Source organism: Microtus pennsylvanicus, chromosome 1 (assembly GCF_037038515.1).
Source record: "Microtus pennsylvanicus isolate mMicPen1 chromosome 1, mMicPen1.hap1, whole genome shotgun sequence".
Taxonomy (NCBI): domain Eukaryota; kingdom Metazoa; phylum Chordata; class Mammalia; order Rodentia; family Cricetidae; genus Microtus; species Microtus pennsylvanicus.
The window spans coordinates 63,342,813-63,359,813 of NC_134579.1; the positions used below are offsets into that span (position 1 = coordinate 63,342,813).

The 17,001-nt window shown below is 46.4% G+C and overlaps 1 long non-coding RNA gene across 7 annotated transcripts in view; it reads left to right on the top strand.

Moving 5' to 3' along the window:
* Positions 1 to 419: 419 nt before the first annotated feature.
* Positions 420 to 17,001, top strand: part of LOC142839420 (uncharacterized) — a 58,709-nt gene continuing 42,127 nt past the window's right edge. For 6 of the 7 annotated variants that reach the window (XR_012908743.1, XR_012908745.1, XR_012908747.1 and 3 more), the window contains exons 1-2: positions 420 to 705; positions 794 to 906. This is a non-coding gene — a long non-coding RNA (uncharacterized LOC142839420). The remainder of the gene's footprint in view (positions 706 to 793; positions 907 to 17,001) is intronic. The other variant, XR_012908750.1, reaches the window with a different exon arrangement.

The following is a 17,001-nucleotide window of genomic DNA, read 5'->3' on the forward strand; positions in this document are numbered from 1 at the left end:
CTTCCTCAGTGATACTTGGAAGAGCATGTGAATTAGCATTGGTAGTTTGTCCAACCTCACCAAGAGCAAGCATAGCAAATTACCCTTCGTTCTCACTCATCCCCCATGCGACTGCACGGCTTCGGGATAGTGTAAACCTGAGTGGGGGGCGATCCTGCTCTTCCTCAGTGCGTCTCCCCTGCGCATGTGTCTTCAGGTTCTACACTTTCTCCCACAACCCTACACTACGGCGTGGCTGCTTGAGTTTACGGGATTCAAAGATATTGACTGATCAGAAATACACAGAGCTGGGGTTTCCTCTTCCCCCGAAGAGATACATTGGACATAAAACCAAGGCTGTGTTTCCCTTGGCGACAGCTCTCAAATTACACTTCTCATCCATCCTCTTAACCTTTCACATCCTTTCCTGCAGTCATTTCATCCTCCGTCGAAAATGCCAACCTAAAAATAAGCAATCACCCTGAAAAGGATCCAGATGGAAACAGAAAAGCATGTACACCCTCATTCAGTCCGGGGAAGATTTTCTACATCTGCTATCCGACTTACGTGTTTTTCTTCATTTCTGCCACATCACAGAGGAGTGTCGGAGATGCCGAGAAATGTTCGGACCCCCTGAAACCAATTTCATTTTTCAAGGATTTTGATTCCAGGTATTAATTGTTTCATAGGGCCCTTTAGAAGTTCAAGAATATATTGGAAATGAATGTGAGTGATTTATATGTTTTATTTAATTGAGCTGAGATTTCAGTTAATTGTGTGTATTCTTAAGAAACAAACATTTTGTTTCAAGCAGCCAGGAAGTGAAGACTTCATCAAGCTTGCAACTTGACAAATACCCTAATTCTTTGGCTCTAAGGACGTGGAAGACTTTCGAAGACAGGACTGCTGCCTTCTCCTTAGACCCAGGTAACCAGGCTGTGAGGATTATGAGAACGGTATGAACGCTGTAAATTATAAGCAGAGTGAGAAATGCAAATACCAGACTAACCGGTATCTGTAATAACTTGATATTTTTAAAATTCTCTTTTTAGAAGATAGAACAACATCCAGAGATACACACACACATTTACATCAGAGGGTACTTTGTGCCTGTTGTCAAGGAATCTTTGATGTCAGTACACATTCATCTCGAACACCTACGTCTTTCTTATCTATAGTCCCGTCTAAGGGCAACTGGCGTCCAGAAGGAGAAATGTGAGACACCACAAGACGTTGAATCACTAAGGGAGAAAATAACTTATATTTTGTACCAAAGCAGGCCAACTTTCTCTGCCGTATTAGGACATTTATCAGAATAGAGAATTGAAGGAAAAAGCATTGGCTGAATAAATTATCTTTTAAGTCACAGAGGCCTCATTCTCTAAGCAATGCTTTATAAAAATGTCCTGAGTTGTCCCCTGTTTGTGGCAGCCTGTGCCTTTAATTCCAGCACTTGGGAGATGGAGGCAGGTGGATCCCTGCAAGTTCAAAGCCAGCCTAGCCTAGTCAACACATTGAGTTCAAGGGCAGCCAGGGCTAGGTAGAGAGACCCCAACTCAAGAACGACAACAAAAGTCTTCCAAACACAGCACATAAACCCTGATAGCTTCAATTTCAGATGACTTAAGGACCACAATCTTTGTTTCATTTTTGCTCCCTAAATCTCAAAGCACAGGTAGTTAAACTGTTGTATCTGAAGCTGATGAGCTGAAAATTGAAAGAGAACCCGTTTAAGAGGTTCGAAGGGGAAGAAAGCATAGCTTCAGCCCTCTGTGTTCACAGGTTCAAATCCCAGCGCCTACATCTTGTTCAAACTGAGCATTCATCAAAGCTGGCTGTGTTTCTCCTCATTTTGACATTCTAAACTGTAAAATGCTGACAGGGGGCTAAAAGGGCAGCACATCTGCCTAGAGATGGCAGTGGGCTTGGCCCTCCTACACGAATTAGCAGTCAAGAAAATGCCCCACAGATGTGGTCACAGTTTGATGCAGGTAAGTCTTCAACTGAGATTCGCTCTTCCAAAGTTTGTCTAGGTTTGTCAAGTTGACAACCAGCCTAACACCTCCTTTTCCATTCTTTATAAACTTGACTGTATCTGTTAGTATCTACCATTTTATAGGGGATTGGATGACTGTTGGCTCACTAAATGAGCAATGAGTATATGAACAATCCAATGACCTTCCTCTTCTTCTTCACGGGATCTAGTAGAAAGAGGCACAGAAAACATTTTCCCTATCTAAAGGGTGTTTGTTGGAATGGAAGCCGGCAGGCTGGCCTGCCATCCCCAGCTCCCTGCCCATCAAACACAAATCTACCACCAGGTCTTCCATTTCTCGTAGCTGTGTCCACTTGTGGCGCATGGCATCCTGGCAATGTACTCAGGAGAGCCTCCAAAGGGAACTATGCATCTTTGACCGTGTACTAAAACAGTTGTTTCAGGACTGTTCCAGGAAGCAGGAGGCACTAAAAACAGCTCCATGAGCATCCAACCCAAAGAACTACAATCGGGCATTGTGCTTTGTGACCATGCCAAGCAAAGTGAAGCAAAGGGAAGTTCTGTAAGCTTTATAAAGGCCGATTTTAACAATCGCAACCTTTCCTGGAATAGGGATGTAACCATTAGGAGGCAGAGCAGACTTTTGCTTTTCCAAATATGTGGAAACATTTTAAATAAACCCCTTTCTCATAAAATAAATTTTATTCCTTTGGTCACTTTCGGTGTCAGGAGACCCACACCACCTGCTTGTCCTCGGCTCTTCATTGCTGGGCAGCCGCAGGTAAAGTTGGACTCTCCGATTCCATACCACGCTGCAATGCTTTGCTTAGATCATTTACCGACTGCTGTGTCGTCCCCGCACCCGCCTCCCCAGAGTCTCACTATTTCATTATAAAGACCAGAAGAACAGGCCCTTGTTCCCAGGCAGGAAAACACAGAAGCCTCATTTGTTTATTATTTTTAATCATTATGCATTTGTGAGTTTCATAGCTTCTTCAGCGATTGTTCAGTGCTCGATGAATTGGCATGTGATTGAAGTCAGCTGCTCGGGTCCCCAGGGTGTGACCATCCCTAACGCCCTGACGGAAACAAATCCTCTTAAAGTTCAGGCTTCAACCTCAAGGCCATGAGCAATTAATCTCCAAATACTCTACGTCTACCAGGAAAAACATCCTCAGTTGTTGGACTTTCCTCTACTACTACTCAGAATGTGTTTTTATAAGCACGTTCCCTCTTTACCTCCGTGAAAAATGCAGAAAGGCAAGCAAGGGAAAACAAGCCCGCAGGGGCATCATCCGAAGACAGTCACACATACCCCAGTGCACGCACGGGCTACTGGGTTGGGACAGACTCCAGCAGTATTGCCAGCTTTTTCAATTACCATAATACAATAAGATTTTTTTGTTTCACTTAATGCTCTCAGTTTGTTACCAGGGTATACAGCTTGGTGGGTCATCATTCTCTGGGAAAATGATATTTTAAAGAAAATGATGATTTTTCTGCCACTTCAAATCCTGTACCAAGAGCTGTTTGACAGATTCCATTTGTCCATTTCCACTTCTCTCAGATCCCTCATCCTGCCCAGCAGGTCTTAAGCTTCACCATGGGATCCTTTGGTTTCCTTTTGCTTCTAGTATTTGAGAGTAGGAAGGGGAAGATTGAAAGCAAATACAACAAAACACTGACTGTGGCCAACTGGATGATTGGCATGTAGGTATTGGTTATATTGGTTTCTATAATCCTACAGTTAAAAAAAATTAATGTATTTTAGCTGGGTGGTGGTGGTGCATACCTTTAATCCCAGCAGTCGGGAGGCAGAGACTAATGAATCTCTGATTTCAAGGCCAGCCTGGTCTACAGAGTTGGTTCCAGAATAGCCCTCAAATATCAAAACAACAAAAATCAATTAATGCATTTTAACATTTCTTTCTTGTGAATGAGGTCTGGCACACGCCGTGGTGGAAAACATTAGAGGGCAATAGATAGGAATAGGCACTTTCTTCCACCTGGGGATCCTGAGGATCGAACTTGTATTGTCAGACTTGGCAGCAACGGCCATCTCACTGATCCCCTACAGATATTTTTAAAGTTCTACACAGTTTAAAATGTGGCCCCTGTGTTTAAGAAGTTCAGAGTATGGCATAAGATATATGCAACTACATTACATTCAAGTCTTGGGCACTGATTATTACTCTGGGAGACTTTTTTTCCCATTTTAATATTGTGTGGTGTTGTCTGCAGTTAGGCCTTCATCATTCAGGCCTCACTCATGAGAGGCAAGTGCTCTACCCCTGAGCTCAGTTCAGAGATTCTAGAAGATTCTCTCTAACAGTTAAGGGAAGAGGGCAGAGTATAACACGCTTTCCCACCTGGTACCTTTCTGTGTGAATATAAAAAGGCTTCCTACGGATCAGAGAGTTTGAAGATGAGTGCTTTCCCACGGTTTCGGGTGAAGTTAGGACTGAACTACAGAGAGAACCTGGATGTGTGGAAGCAGAACCTGGACCACAGCTGGGGAGGAGAGTCCCTTCTTAGTAAGCCTGGGGTGTCCTGTGTCAGCGTGATCGGGGTGTCCTATGTCAACACGACCAGGGGTGTCCTGTGTCAGCAGTCAGCTTTCAGTCAGGACCATTTACAAAGGGCCGAGTCCCGCTCATCAAATTTCTGGCTGGTTGATGAGGATCTGAGGAAGCAGACAGAGGAGTGAGCAAAGGTCACTCTCTGTAAAGGGAAGTGTGCAAGAGGGCTGGAAAAGGGCAGGGAGCCTGGCTAAGTAGAAGGATCTAAGTGAGATTGATGGTGGCTCATAACGCGGGGCAGCGGCAGAGGGAAAGGAGGGACAGGAGACATCTTTAGAAGACAGACAAATCCACATGACGACAAAGCAGGTAGGGGAGATAAAAAAAAAGGTAGTATTGTGTTTATGACCCAGAAAGTGGGCTGAAATCGCTAAGTTCAGAGAATGAGAGAACAGGATAGAGAAGTGTGCAACATACTGAATTCGGGAAATCTCTGGCACCTCTTGGGGTTGCCCTTGAGTTCACGAGGTGCTTACGAATATAGTGAGTCTGGGTAGAGGCGCTTTCTGGACCAGAAGCTGATACATCGGCTGAGACCTTAATGACGTTGAATGTGTCCCAGAAAGAGTAAGGGAGAGAGAAAAGAACAGAAGCTGCAGCTCTTACGGTTCACGGAATTTAAGGACCAGGCAGGGAAGAGAGGCTGTGAAAGAGACTGAATTGTGGTTCTCTGGGCAGAGGGATCAGGTGTAGTATCCGTGAGCATCCCATCTGTTAACGAGGAGACTGCACAGGTAATACAGCAAATTTGAATATTGATAGAAATAAATACCCTTTAAAAAAGAAATATATCCCCTATTTGCTTTGTCTACTTGTTTTGACACAAGGTCTGGCTGAATAGCTCAGGCTGGCCTTGAACTCTCCATCCTTCAGCCTCAGCCTCTTGAGAGCTGGGGTTGTGGGCCTGTGCACCACTGTACTTGCCCAATATGGTAAGCCTAGCGTGTGAGGACGAAAACGTGCAGATGTGTTAGAAGAAGCATAGGCCTTGGACTCCAGAGGGCAGGAGGTGAAGAGACGGATGGCTCTGAGAGCCCATCTTCTGAAATCAGGCTGCGGGGCAGTAGGGAAGGGGTGGGGCAAAGACAGGGAGCCCTCGCCTAGGCAGAATAGAAACTTAGTGTTGTCATCCGTCTCCCACACGTCACGGACCTCCTGACATAATGTCCATGCCTCAGTTTCCCTTGCAATAGGATCTTCCCAGGGCCTACTCTCCAGGCGTTAGGAACTCAATAAATGTCTGACAGCTTAAATTCCTAGACTGAGTTTCTCTAGCAAGTCAGAAGAATAAAGGTCACTTAAGGAGGCACAGTATTTTAGCCTCTCTTTGAAAATGACAGCCTAGGTTTAATCACGATATTGTCTTCTATAAAAAAAAAAAAGAAGAGAAAAATTATGGCCTGACTCATTTTGGCAAATATAGTTTAGACTGACCAGAATGGCCTGGGAAGTGACCTCAACTCTATACTACTGTTTAATAAAGATACTGTATTAGTCAGGGTTTTTGAGAGAAACAGAACTGACAGAAAATGACTCTATCTATACAGAAAGGGGATTTATTAGAACGGCTTACAGGCTGTGTTCTTGTCTAACAGTGGCTGTCCACCAATGGAAGTTCCAAGAATCTGGTAGTTGTTCTGTTCACAAGGTTAGATATCTCCCCTGGTCTACATTGTCCACTGGAATATCAAAGAAGTGGACTCTGATGCTTGCCAGCTAGCACAAGCAGGCAAAAAGAGCAAGTTTCCCTCTTCCCTGTCATTTATAGAGGGCCAGCAGAATGTATGGCCCAGATTAAAAGTGGGTCTTCCCACCTCAAAAGATAAGGATTAAAAGTCAGTCTTCCCACTTCAAATGATTTAATTAAAAAAAAAAGCCCTCACAGGCGGCGGCTTGGGTTTTAGTAATTCCAAGAACAGCCCCCCGCAGGTACATACCGCATTTTACTGCAGAGCACAGCGCCAGTTCTTCTACGTTGCTAATATAAAGTTACAGTAGCAACAAGAAGTCAATTAATTAATTGTCTTGAGCTTTGTCAGGATCATGGAGCTTTCCGGGTGAGTTTAATAGATCCCGAGAGGTTGAAGGAAAATCAAAATAAAAGCAACTAGGCACCCAAACCAGCCATCAGGTGCTCAAGGGGTTGTGAGACCCGCGGGAAGCAGCATCCCTCAGCTGTTCTGACACCAGCCGCTCCACGTGGTTCCCAAGCTGCCTCTCCTTCTTTACACAGCTAAGTGAAATCCACTCACCCCATCAGAGGAATAAACCAACCACAAAACAAACCCATTAAAAGGCCACTCAAGTCTGCCTGAAGTGATCCAAAGCAGAGATGCTGACTCGCAAGAGCTTTCAAAGAGAGATGTTTTGCATTTCCAGTCTGAAAGCTTGTGTCTGCATCTACACTGGAGATCCCTGTCGGGCGAGAGCAGGGAGCAGTCTGGGCTGAAAGGGGAGCCCAGGACTCTGCGCTAGCTGTTTAGGAATGCGGACCGGGCACAGACCTGGAGCCAGAAGAGGCTCTTGTTGGATAGAGAAAGAGAGAAATGGTTACATGGAAAACCTTGGATGTTGAGGTTGGGTTAGACCTGTGTTCAAATCCCAGATTTCCTCCTCTGCAGTTGTGCAGGCAGGGCTTTAACGTGGTTGTTAGCAAAGCTTTAGAGTTCCACGTGCTTGCATTTGGTGCCTAGTGCTACAGGCAGAATGAAGAATGCATTCTCCCTAAAGCCGTTAGAGCACAATGGCTTCCAGAAAGGGAAAGTGATAACAGAATTCCGGGAAAGAGAACTAGGAAGGTCCCCGCCACACTGTTGGAAGGAAAAGAAGCCCATCCACCATGGTCGGGGGGCGGAGTTAGAGGACTCGGAGAGAGGGGCCCATGAGAGTAGGGAAGAAGAGCAAGTGGCAGTGACTGGCTCACTGGCAGGGAAGTAGTCCGTTCAGTCATCATCAGGCTTGGGTTGGGGATGTTTGGGATACAGTTTGTACTTCTCCCTGTATGAGGACTCCCGGGAGGAAGCTGCCCTGTACATGTGGGGTAGGGGCCCACCTGACAGCTACCCTGCTGTACCTCTTGGCTCTGGATGGACCTAAGGCAAGACCACTCCTCCCTTGAGGCTGCCCAGCCTGACTCTTAAGCCTTTGAGAGCCCCACTGGGGAATGCAGAGGCCACTGAGCACTTAGGCCAGTGGGCCATCCATGAGCTCTGTGGAAGGGGAGTGACACATAGTGTTGGAAAGAAAACTGTTGACACATATCACAAGGGACAGACCGAGTCCTGTCACCAGTGATGGTGAGGGCTGTGTGTACCTAGATGGAGGATGCAGCAGGATGCGCCTACCAGATCGGGAGCAGACAACAGGCTTCTCCACAGCTGGATTTTACTCATAGACCTACACTCCCAAGGGCCTTTCCATTAAGAACAGTAGGACCCCAGAGGACAGGACGAGGACCAGGCTTCCCAAAGCAATGGAGCTGGGGTAGGGCAGAGGAATAGTTCCAACTGAGCGTTGTACCTTGAATTATTTGAATAGCTATTCAAAAGAAGCCAAGATAACTAACTGGGCTGAGAGGAACCGAAAACAAAACCAAAGCCAAAAATGACTCTTTTGTCTGCTTCCCGTCCTCCACACAAACCATGAGCTCTGTGACTTGATCAGTGTTTGTGTGTTTCTGCTCCTCAGGAGGATTTGGGGTGCTAGAGGCTAAGATGAGCTATAGAAAATAACGGACCGAGTAACACACACATCATAGTCGCTGGGCAGATATCACAGCCTGCCTTACGATGAGCTTTGTCCTAACATAACTTAGACTCTGGGCCTCCATTTCTTCATCTACAAATTGAGGGTTATAGCGCTGCGGGAGAGTCATTGTGACCACTGAAGGAAACGGCATGCTCTAAGCACCGGGGACAGCGCGCGCAGCACAGAGCTGTGTCCAGAACGTCATCCCCAAGCTCCCTCAGGCTTCGGGTTTCTGCCTCTATGGAGCAGAATATCCCTCCATGAAGCAGTTATCTTGCAACCCCCCGTCACACGATAGATATGCTGAGAGGGGATCGCCCTTTCCTTTTTCTGTTGCCTTTCTGAAGAACTAATCTATTTCTCATTTCCCACCTCAAGTAAATTCGGGGAGGCGGGGCAATCGTCTTGTTTCTTTGTAACGGAGGGGAGTCAGAAGTGTCGGTCAAGTGGGGCAGGGATAGTACAGGCACTGATCACTTCTAGTTAGAGGGCAGAGGTACAGTCCACCACCAAGCCAGTGAAGAGGTCTTGGGAAAAGAGGCCGACTTAGCATGTAGAGATGGTGAAGATGGTCCAGGCAGGCACAGCGGCCTGCAACCAAATCAGGGAAGGCAAGAGATGGGGTAAGAGGGCTGCTATGGGAAGCTGAGGGCAGGTCTCACACAATGGCTTCATGTTACCAAACTGAGAGTTCTTTCTCTTTCCTTTTTTATTTTATACACACTGGTGTTTTGACATGGGCATTGGGTTCCCTGGAACTGGAATTACAGTCAGTTTTGAGCGGGCATGTGTGTCCTAGGAACTGAACCCGGGTCCGTTGGAATAGCAGTCAGTGCTTTTAACCACTGAGCCATCTCTCCAGCCCCAAACAGAGAGTTCTTAACATGCTTTTCTTCTGACATGTTGTGAAAGGAAAAAGAAAGCGCTAGCATAAACTGAGTCTCGGCACCGAGACCGCCGCTCTGTCAGTATCGTGTGAGCATGCTGGCACTAGGTATTCACTAGAGGAGCAAACGTGAGTTCAGGGAGGTTAGTCATCTGCCCAAGGTTACATAGCTAAAAATAAACCGAGTCAATCTTGGGTTTGCCTGCTCCACAGCCAGTGTTCTGAGAAAAGGCCCTCGGGCCTTCCGTGTTCTACCTGTTTGCTTGTGACTGTTGCCTTTCTCTTCAGCCCCTGGCTTTAAGGAAGTCATGATGCTTTGTGTTCTGTTACCAGTAAATTAACACAGAGGTGGAATGTGTACAGTCTGAAAATCAGACTTAACAGAGAGCTGCTTCTAGTTCAGGGTCAAGAAAAACTGCCCAAAAGATGCCCCCTGCCCCATGTATGCCCATGTCGCTCCTGTCAATCTTGATTATCCAGAGGGAGAGGAACAGGGTCAGGGCCCAAGATTCGGCTTAAAAAAGGCAAAGCAGAAATGCAGTAAGCCGTAGGAGACTCAGTTTTTCTATAGCTTCTTGCTGTTTAAGCCTAAGAGATTATATTTAGAGGCACATTCTGAGTCAGGAAACACGGTGACAAATGTTTATCTGGCAGAGAGCGCCTTAGAGAGAAAGCTCAAAAGGCCTGCTTCCTCCGCTGGGGCTTACGTCGTGAGACCCAGGATAACTTGGAATTTGTACTACAAATCAGGTAGAGGAACTTGGTCTGTGAGCCCAAGGGTCCAGTTAGGTGTAAAACCCTCTGTTTACCCAAAGCCGAGGCTCAGAGAGGCATGCAAACCCTTCAAAGCTCACACAGACCCAAAGAAGCAGAACCAAAATCCGGGACCAGAGATCGGACCCCTTGGCTTCCCTATGGAGCTGCTCTAAGGAGGATAAACTCACCTGACTGAAGGACGAAAAATGGTTAGTGTCCCAATGGCCTCTGATGGGTTTTGCTGGAATGACAGAATTTTTACTATTAAAGGTGGCAGTGGAAATCATCTAGTCCACTGGTCACGTTTTATAGATGAGAACATGGGGGCCCAGGGCATGTTGTGGCTTGTTGTGAGGCCAGAACAATTTTAGCTAAAGAATCTGCCTGTGGTCAACACTGAGTGATCTGTCTGTACATGTCTGGTAAGTATGACTATGATGTGTATGATGCATATATGCATGTGCGCACACATATGTATTTAAACATACACACACATAGTATATGTATGTATGTATACATAGTATACACACATACGTACCGTGTATGCATGTATATGCACTTGCATATACTATGTATCCATAATGTGTCTACATAATATACATCCCACTGACCATGATGGGCACCATCACCTCTAGCCCCACACACTCCAGCGAGATCCCAGAGGTAACCCCATTATATCCTTACCTTTAGACAGCATCCTGTCCTAGTCAGAATACCTGGGCCAGGCAGTTTGTATTGAAAAGACGTTTACTCTGGCTCACGATCCTGGAGGTTGCCAAGTCCAGAAGCACAGTGATTCGCGTCTGGTCAGCTTCTTGTAGGGGCAGCCTGCTGCTTCCCAGGCTGGGTAGCAAACTGTCTGGTGACAGAAGGGGCAAAGCATGGGAGACAGCCCCACTGTAGCGCTCGCCATCACTGTCCCTGCCCTGTAAAGCTGAGAAGTCATCCGGGGAAAGCTTTCCATGCACTCCTGAGAGCTCTGCCTCCAGACCCCAAACCCCCTGGCCAATCCACACCTCCAGCATCACCACGTGGAGGAATCAAGAGTCGAACACATGAACTCTGAAGGGGTTCACTCAAACCATAACACTTACCTCTCTAGTTTTACGAAGGAGGTAACATGTGGCCAACTTTTAAAGACGCCAGCAAAAGAGTTCTCAAACATCTGGTCCTTTCCCAGTTTGAAAGTCCCTGGGTTTGGCACATAGACTTTGAAAGTTGAAGCAGAAATCCGGGTCCAGTTGTTTGTCTCAACAGTCCTGAATACTAAGCATTTACAGCATTCTGGTGATAGGAAACTTCTGACAAAAAAATGTGTTCACCCTTGAACTTTACCTGGTCCCACAGCCACCTCCCTCTAGTCAGCTTGCCAAGCCCCGAGAGCCCACTCTGCCTTGGGGGAAAAAAGGCTGGGAGCCCTTTCTGCCTCTTTGCCATTTGCATTGCTACCCAGCTGAAGCTGCTCCCCAAGGAAGCACTTTCTGCAGTCAGATAGAAGAAAACCAGGATGCTGTTCCTCTGGGATTCCTGCAGTCACTTCACTATCCTCTCAGAGCCCCCCTCCCAGATCTGACGTGACTTGTCCTTTAAAACAGGCTTGTGAGAAAGATGCATTTATGCCCAGTGTTGCATTCCCGCACAATCCCGCTGGCGCCGAGGCTGGAAATGATCTGTGCAGGGCACACAGCCAGCCTAATCATTCCCATACTCACAGATGCAGGGAATCCCGGCTCACTGGCCCAGGGGAGGGAAGGAACCTCCCTCTTTTTGACAGTGTCTCCCTCATGGATATGCTTAGCAGTAATGACTGTCTGGGAGGAGGAATGGCATGAGCTGCGACTGGAAGGATGGGTAGGATTTGCTTAGGGTGCCCTCTGGCAGGAAGATGGGATCACCCACAGTTGGGGATAGTGAATGAACCTGGGACTTAGGGCAAGCAAGAGAGAAAGTCAGGTATTTGTTGGGGAGGAGGAAGAAGATGAAACCAGTCAGGATCATAAGGGGGAACAGAACCAGATGGGATCATTCCAGGAGGGTTATCGGCAAAGTTGTGAGCTGGGCAAGCCACAAACAGTACAGGGACTTAGACCCAAGCATTGTCACCTCTAGACACCAAAAGACAATGACCAAGATGGTGAGAGTTATGCCAAGCAGCTGTTTTAGAAGGAACAGAAACCAAGGACACAAGCCAGTTGGAGGCAATTACAGATTCCGGCAGGGAGGATGGTCAAGTTTACAGTTCAGGACCTCACAACCCACAAGTGCCTTCAGGACCCAGGGGGGTGGCCTGGCAATCTTCACAGGCTGTGTCTTTTGTAGATTTTGCAAAAGGCAGGAAACTTTTAACCATAGTTTCCTTTTACAATACACATCAAGTGTTGCGTGGCTTTGGAGTAGTAGTGGGCATCTTGGATATGGGGGAGACAGGTTTGGAAAGTGGACTAGATTTAAATTACTTTTAATTGTGTTGTGCACTCAATTCATCGCTGACTCTCTCCTTGCCCTTGGATCACATGGCTGTCATCTTTGTGGAGAAGTAGACCCTACCAGCCTGCTGGGGAGTGTTCACTGCCCCTTACTGATCTGTCGCTGCAAAGCTGACATTTTTGAAGATGTCTGAGCTTAATTTTCCAGAAACTGATAGGAAATGGCACTGAGGAGGAAGTTCCGTTGGAGATGTGTCTGTGAGGAATGAGGATGGCGGCACTGAGAAGGGCTGGCCAGGATATGCTATCAGTCAGTCTGAGTAGCTACAGATGGCCATGTGACCTGAGGAAGGATGGGGCCCAGGGTACCCTCTGTAGACCACAGCAGAACACCCACCATGTGACACCCTACTGGGGACATCAAAGACAAACTAGCTTATAAGAGTCATTGTCACCATCCTGGCAGCAGTGGCGATATTTTAAAAAGAGACATTTGTGTCCCTCTGGCTATCAGACTATTGAATAATGGTCCCCAAGGGATTGGAATATCCCCAAGAATATCATGTTGGAGGAAGGGATAGACTAAAAAGTCTGGTGCCAGCCAGAGGAGTTTATCTTCCAGGAAGAGCCTTCACACGGTTCTGACAAACAGTCAGACAGCCTTATAGGACAGACGCCAGCCTGGATACAAGTGGTCAGTGGTGGGCAGGACTGTACCTTAACTAGGTCTGCTTAGTTGTATAAACCTCCTGCCTTTTATTTAAAACTAAACCTTGGGCTGGAGGGATAGCTCAGGCATTAAGAGCACTTGCCACAGCCAGGCTGTGGTGGCGTACTCTGTTAACTCCAACGCTTGGGAGGCAGAAATCAGCAGATCTGAGTTCCAGGCCAGCCTGGTCTACAGAGAGAGTTCAAGGACATCCAGGATTACACAGAGAAACCTGTCTTGAAAAACAGAAAGAAAGAAAGAAAGAAAGAAAGAAAGAAAGAAAGAAAGAAAGAAAGAAAGAAAGGAAGAAAGAAAGAGGGAGGGAGGGAGGGAAAAAACGAAGGAAGAAAGAACAAAAGGAGCCGGGCGGTGGTGGTGCACGCCTTTAATCCCAGCACTCGGGAGGCAGAGGCAGACGGATCTCTGGGAGTTCAAGACCAGCCTGGTCTACAGAGCTAGTTCTGGGGCAGGCACCAAAGCTACAGAGAAACCCTGTCTCAAAAAAAAAAAAAGAACGAAAGGAATGAAGGAAGGAAGAGAGGGAGGGAGGGAGGGAGGGAGGGAAGGAAGGAAGGAAGGAAGGAAGAAAGGAAAGAAGAAAGAAAGAAAGAAAGACAGACAGACAGAAAGAAAGAAAGAAAGAAAGAAAGAAAGAAAGAAAGAAAGAAAGAAAGAAAGAGTGAGCACTTGTTGCTTTTGTAGAGGACTCAGACTTGGTACCCAGTGACACAAATGGCCATTTACAGTGTCTATAACTCCAGTTACAGGAGATCCATTGCTTTCTTTTGACCTCTTCGAGTATCAGGTATGCGTGCAGTGTACAAACATAAATGCAGGTAAAACACACAGACATATAAAATAAATTTAAACCCGAGCCTCATATTAAGACTCCAAAGATGAAAATGGGGGTCCCTGGGCCTCTTAGTTGCTCTCGCTAGTGCTGCCACGTGGAATGGATCTCCTTTTTCTCCTCTGCACTATTCTTTGTCTTGTTGATGAGCGTGTTGAAGACTGGTGGCCAAGCGCCACTTTCAAGGGCTGCTAGAACTGAGGCTCTTTCACTAACAACCCCAGAAACACTAACCATTTCAAAGAGTATTTAAGGTCAGTGCCTGAATCAGAAAACTTGAGGTGTCTGAAGTCTTAGTTCCATAGGAAGAAAATGATAGAGGTCTTTCCAAATTTAAAAACAGTTTGGACAGTTGATATGATTGCTAGACATGGTGGCTATGGGCAGAGGGAAGCCGATCTCTGTGAGTCTGATCTACATGGAAAGTACCAGGCCAGTCATGATTACATAGTGAGAGCCTGTCTCAAAGTAATGATAGACAAATAGATAGACATATAGATGATAGACAGACAGACAGGTAGATAAATGTAATTTTAAAAATTTACGTGATTTACAAAGAAATGCATACTTAAACCATTTTAGCCAAGTAATGGTGAAAGAAAATATAATTTCCATCAAATCTATTAAAGACTGGATTGTATTTCTGCTCGTTCTCTAGAAAATCACATGACAAACTTGTGTCTGAGGAACAGAGTACATGCAGGCAAGAGATGAAGAGAAAGTCTCACAGGTATTTAAGACAATTAAAGACATTAGTATCTTTCGGAATCCCTTTCTGAAGGGGGAAACGCCTGAAGTACACAAAAGGCAACCGTGATGGTATTCTTATGATGGTCAACTTTCTTTTCTTACACAGACTTGTTCCTCAGAGACTTCTGCCAACAGCTCAGTGGGCAGAACTGTCACATGACTGTCCCTAGCTGCCAGTCAGGCTGTGAAAGGAAGAGCCTGAACTTTCTAGACTCGGGGGAGGGAGGGGAGGAGATGACAGGGAAGGGATGTTGAAGTGGGCTTTGAGAGCCAGCCAAGGTCTCTGCCTCGCGATGGTTCAAAGTTTGAAAACCACAAGTTCTATGAGCCACGAAGGTTTGAGGCCCACAATTCCTTCTGTACCTTTGTAATGGCTGGAGTAAGAAATGCCCCACATAGGCTCAGGCATTTGAATACTTGGTCCTCAGTGGGTGGTGCTTCTTGGGGAGGTTACTGGAATCCTCAGAAGGCATGGCCTCACTCGAGGAAGAACATCAGTGGGAGTGAGTGGGGCTTTGAGAGTTTCTAGCCACACCCTACCTCCAGTTCGGTCTCTGCCTCCTTGGTGTGTTTGAGCTCTCTCAGCTCCCTGCTGCCATGCATTCCTTACCACTCATAATCTCTAGCCCTCTGGAACCATAACCAAAAACAAACTCTTTTTCCCCCCAAGTCACTTTTGGCTATGCTGTTTCATCAGAGCAACAAAAAGTACCTAATACTGTCCTTCCTGTGTGTGGAGCACGGTGAAGAGACTTTGCTATTTCTTTGGGAATTTTCTATTGCACTGTCTTGTAGGCCCATTTGGAAGCAGATCTTTGTCTCCATTCCTTCTGTATTTCATGCCCACATCCAGAGTCTCATAGTTCCCCAAGTTCATGCCTTCCTTGACTGTTCACTAAACTAGCAAATCTGCGCTAAAGACACAGCCTGTCAAGTGGCCCGGAACCTACCAGGCTAGTGGGTAAGGCAGCTTCGAATGTCATTTTTAAAAAGTTCTTAAACAGCAAGGACTGACTTGTCAAATAAAGTGGCTTGTTTGGTCAAAAGCAATAGACAAGTTTTCCCACAAACTTCCTTTAGGAAGAAGGAGGAGGAGGAAAAGAAGGAAGGAAGAAAGGAAAGAAGGAAGCAAGGAAGGGAGAGAGAGAGAGAGAGAGAGAGAGAGAGAGAGAGAGAGAGAGAGAAAGAAAGAAAGAAAAAGTTAGCTCGTTAGCTCTACATGACTGGTTTGACTGTTGAATGGCTCTGCTTCTTTGAAAATTTGTCTGCTTTCTCTTCCTAGACTGACCAGTTCCTTCTGAGGACAAGGCTGATTTAATGGCTGATTAATTTCCTTATCCTCAGGGGCGCAGTTAGTGCTGGCACATAGTAGGAACTCCAGAAATATTTGCGGTGGGGAATGGAATCTAGTTTATGTCTTTAATAAAGACTGTCAACTTGGCAGCTGGGCTCATCTTCGCTTTGGGTGTGTACTCTCTGACTTACGGGGGTGTAAGTGGAACAATGAATTGTTTTAAGCTTCATAAACTGTTTTGTGTGAGCCCCTCCTGGTACCACACACACACATATGTCTTGCCCCAGTGAGGCCCCTGCAGGGAGACATTAGCTCCAAGAGCCTAGACAGGATCAAATATCTTGGAGCATGCGCCTTGTCTTATCTATCTCTCACACACCCCTTTTCCTTCTTAGAAGCAGTGAGGAGACTTGGCTCTTTCCACTGAAGGGAGGGATGGCTGCAGGGAGCTGAACTCAGGTGCCTTTCTCCCCTCTGTCTTCTCTCATTTCATTCTAGAGTTTCTTTAACACACATACGCTGTTCCAAATCTCAAGCACCCAGAGAAGTCTTTAGTGACCCTCTGCCTGTTCTTACATGAAGTTGAGTACATCCCCCACTCCGCCACAAGAACAATGTCAGTTTATTTTAATTCAAAGAAAACAAAGCACTGTGGAATTTTAATATAATTTGTCTGTTATGATTTTTTATGCCCTTGAGATATCTCTTTCAGCCTCGGGTGACAGAAAGCAGACTGTTTCGTGGAGTGTCCCATCCCCCATTCTTAGCTTGCTTTCTATTGCTGGGATGAAGACCCTGACCATAAAAACTTGGAAGGGGAGGGTTTGTTTCCTCTTACAGCTTACAGTACATCGTGAAGGAAAGCCGGGGCAGGAACTAAAGCAAAGGCCATGAAGGAACGCGGCGTTCCATAGCTCGCACAGACTGCTCAGGTTTCTTATACAGCCCAGGCCCACCTGCTCAAGGGTGGCGCTGGCCCAAGTGGGCTGGGCCCTCCCACATCAATTGTTAATCAGGAAAAGGCAGGCA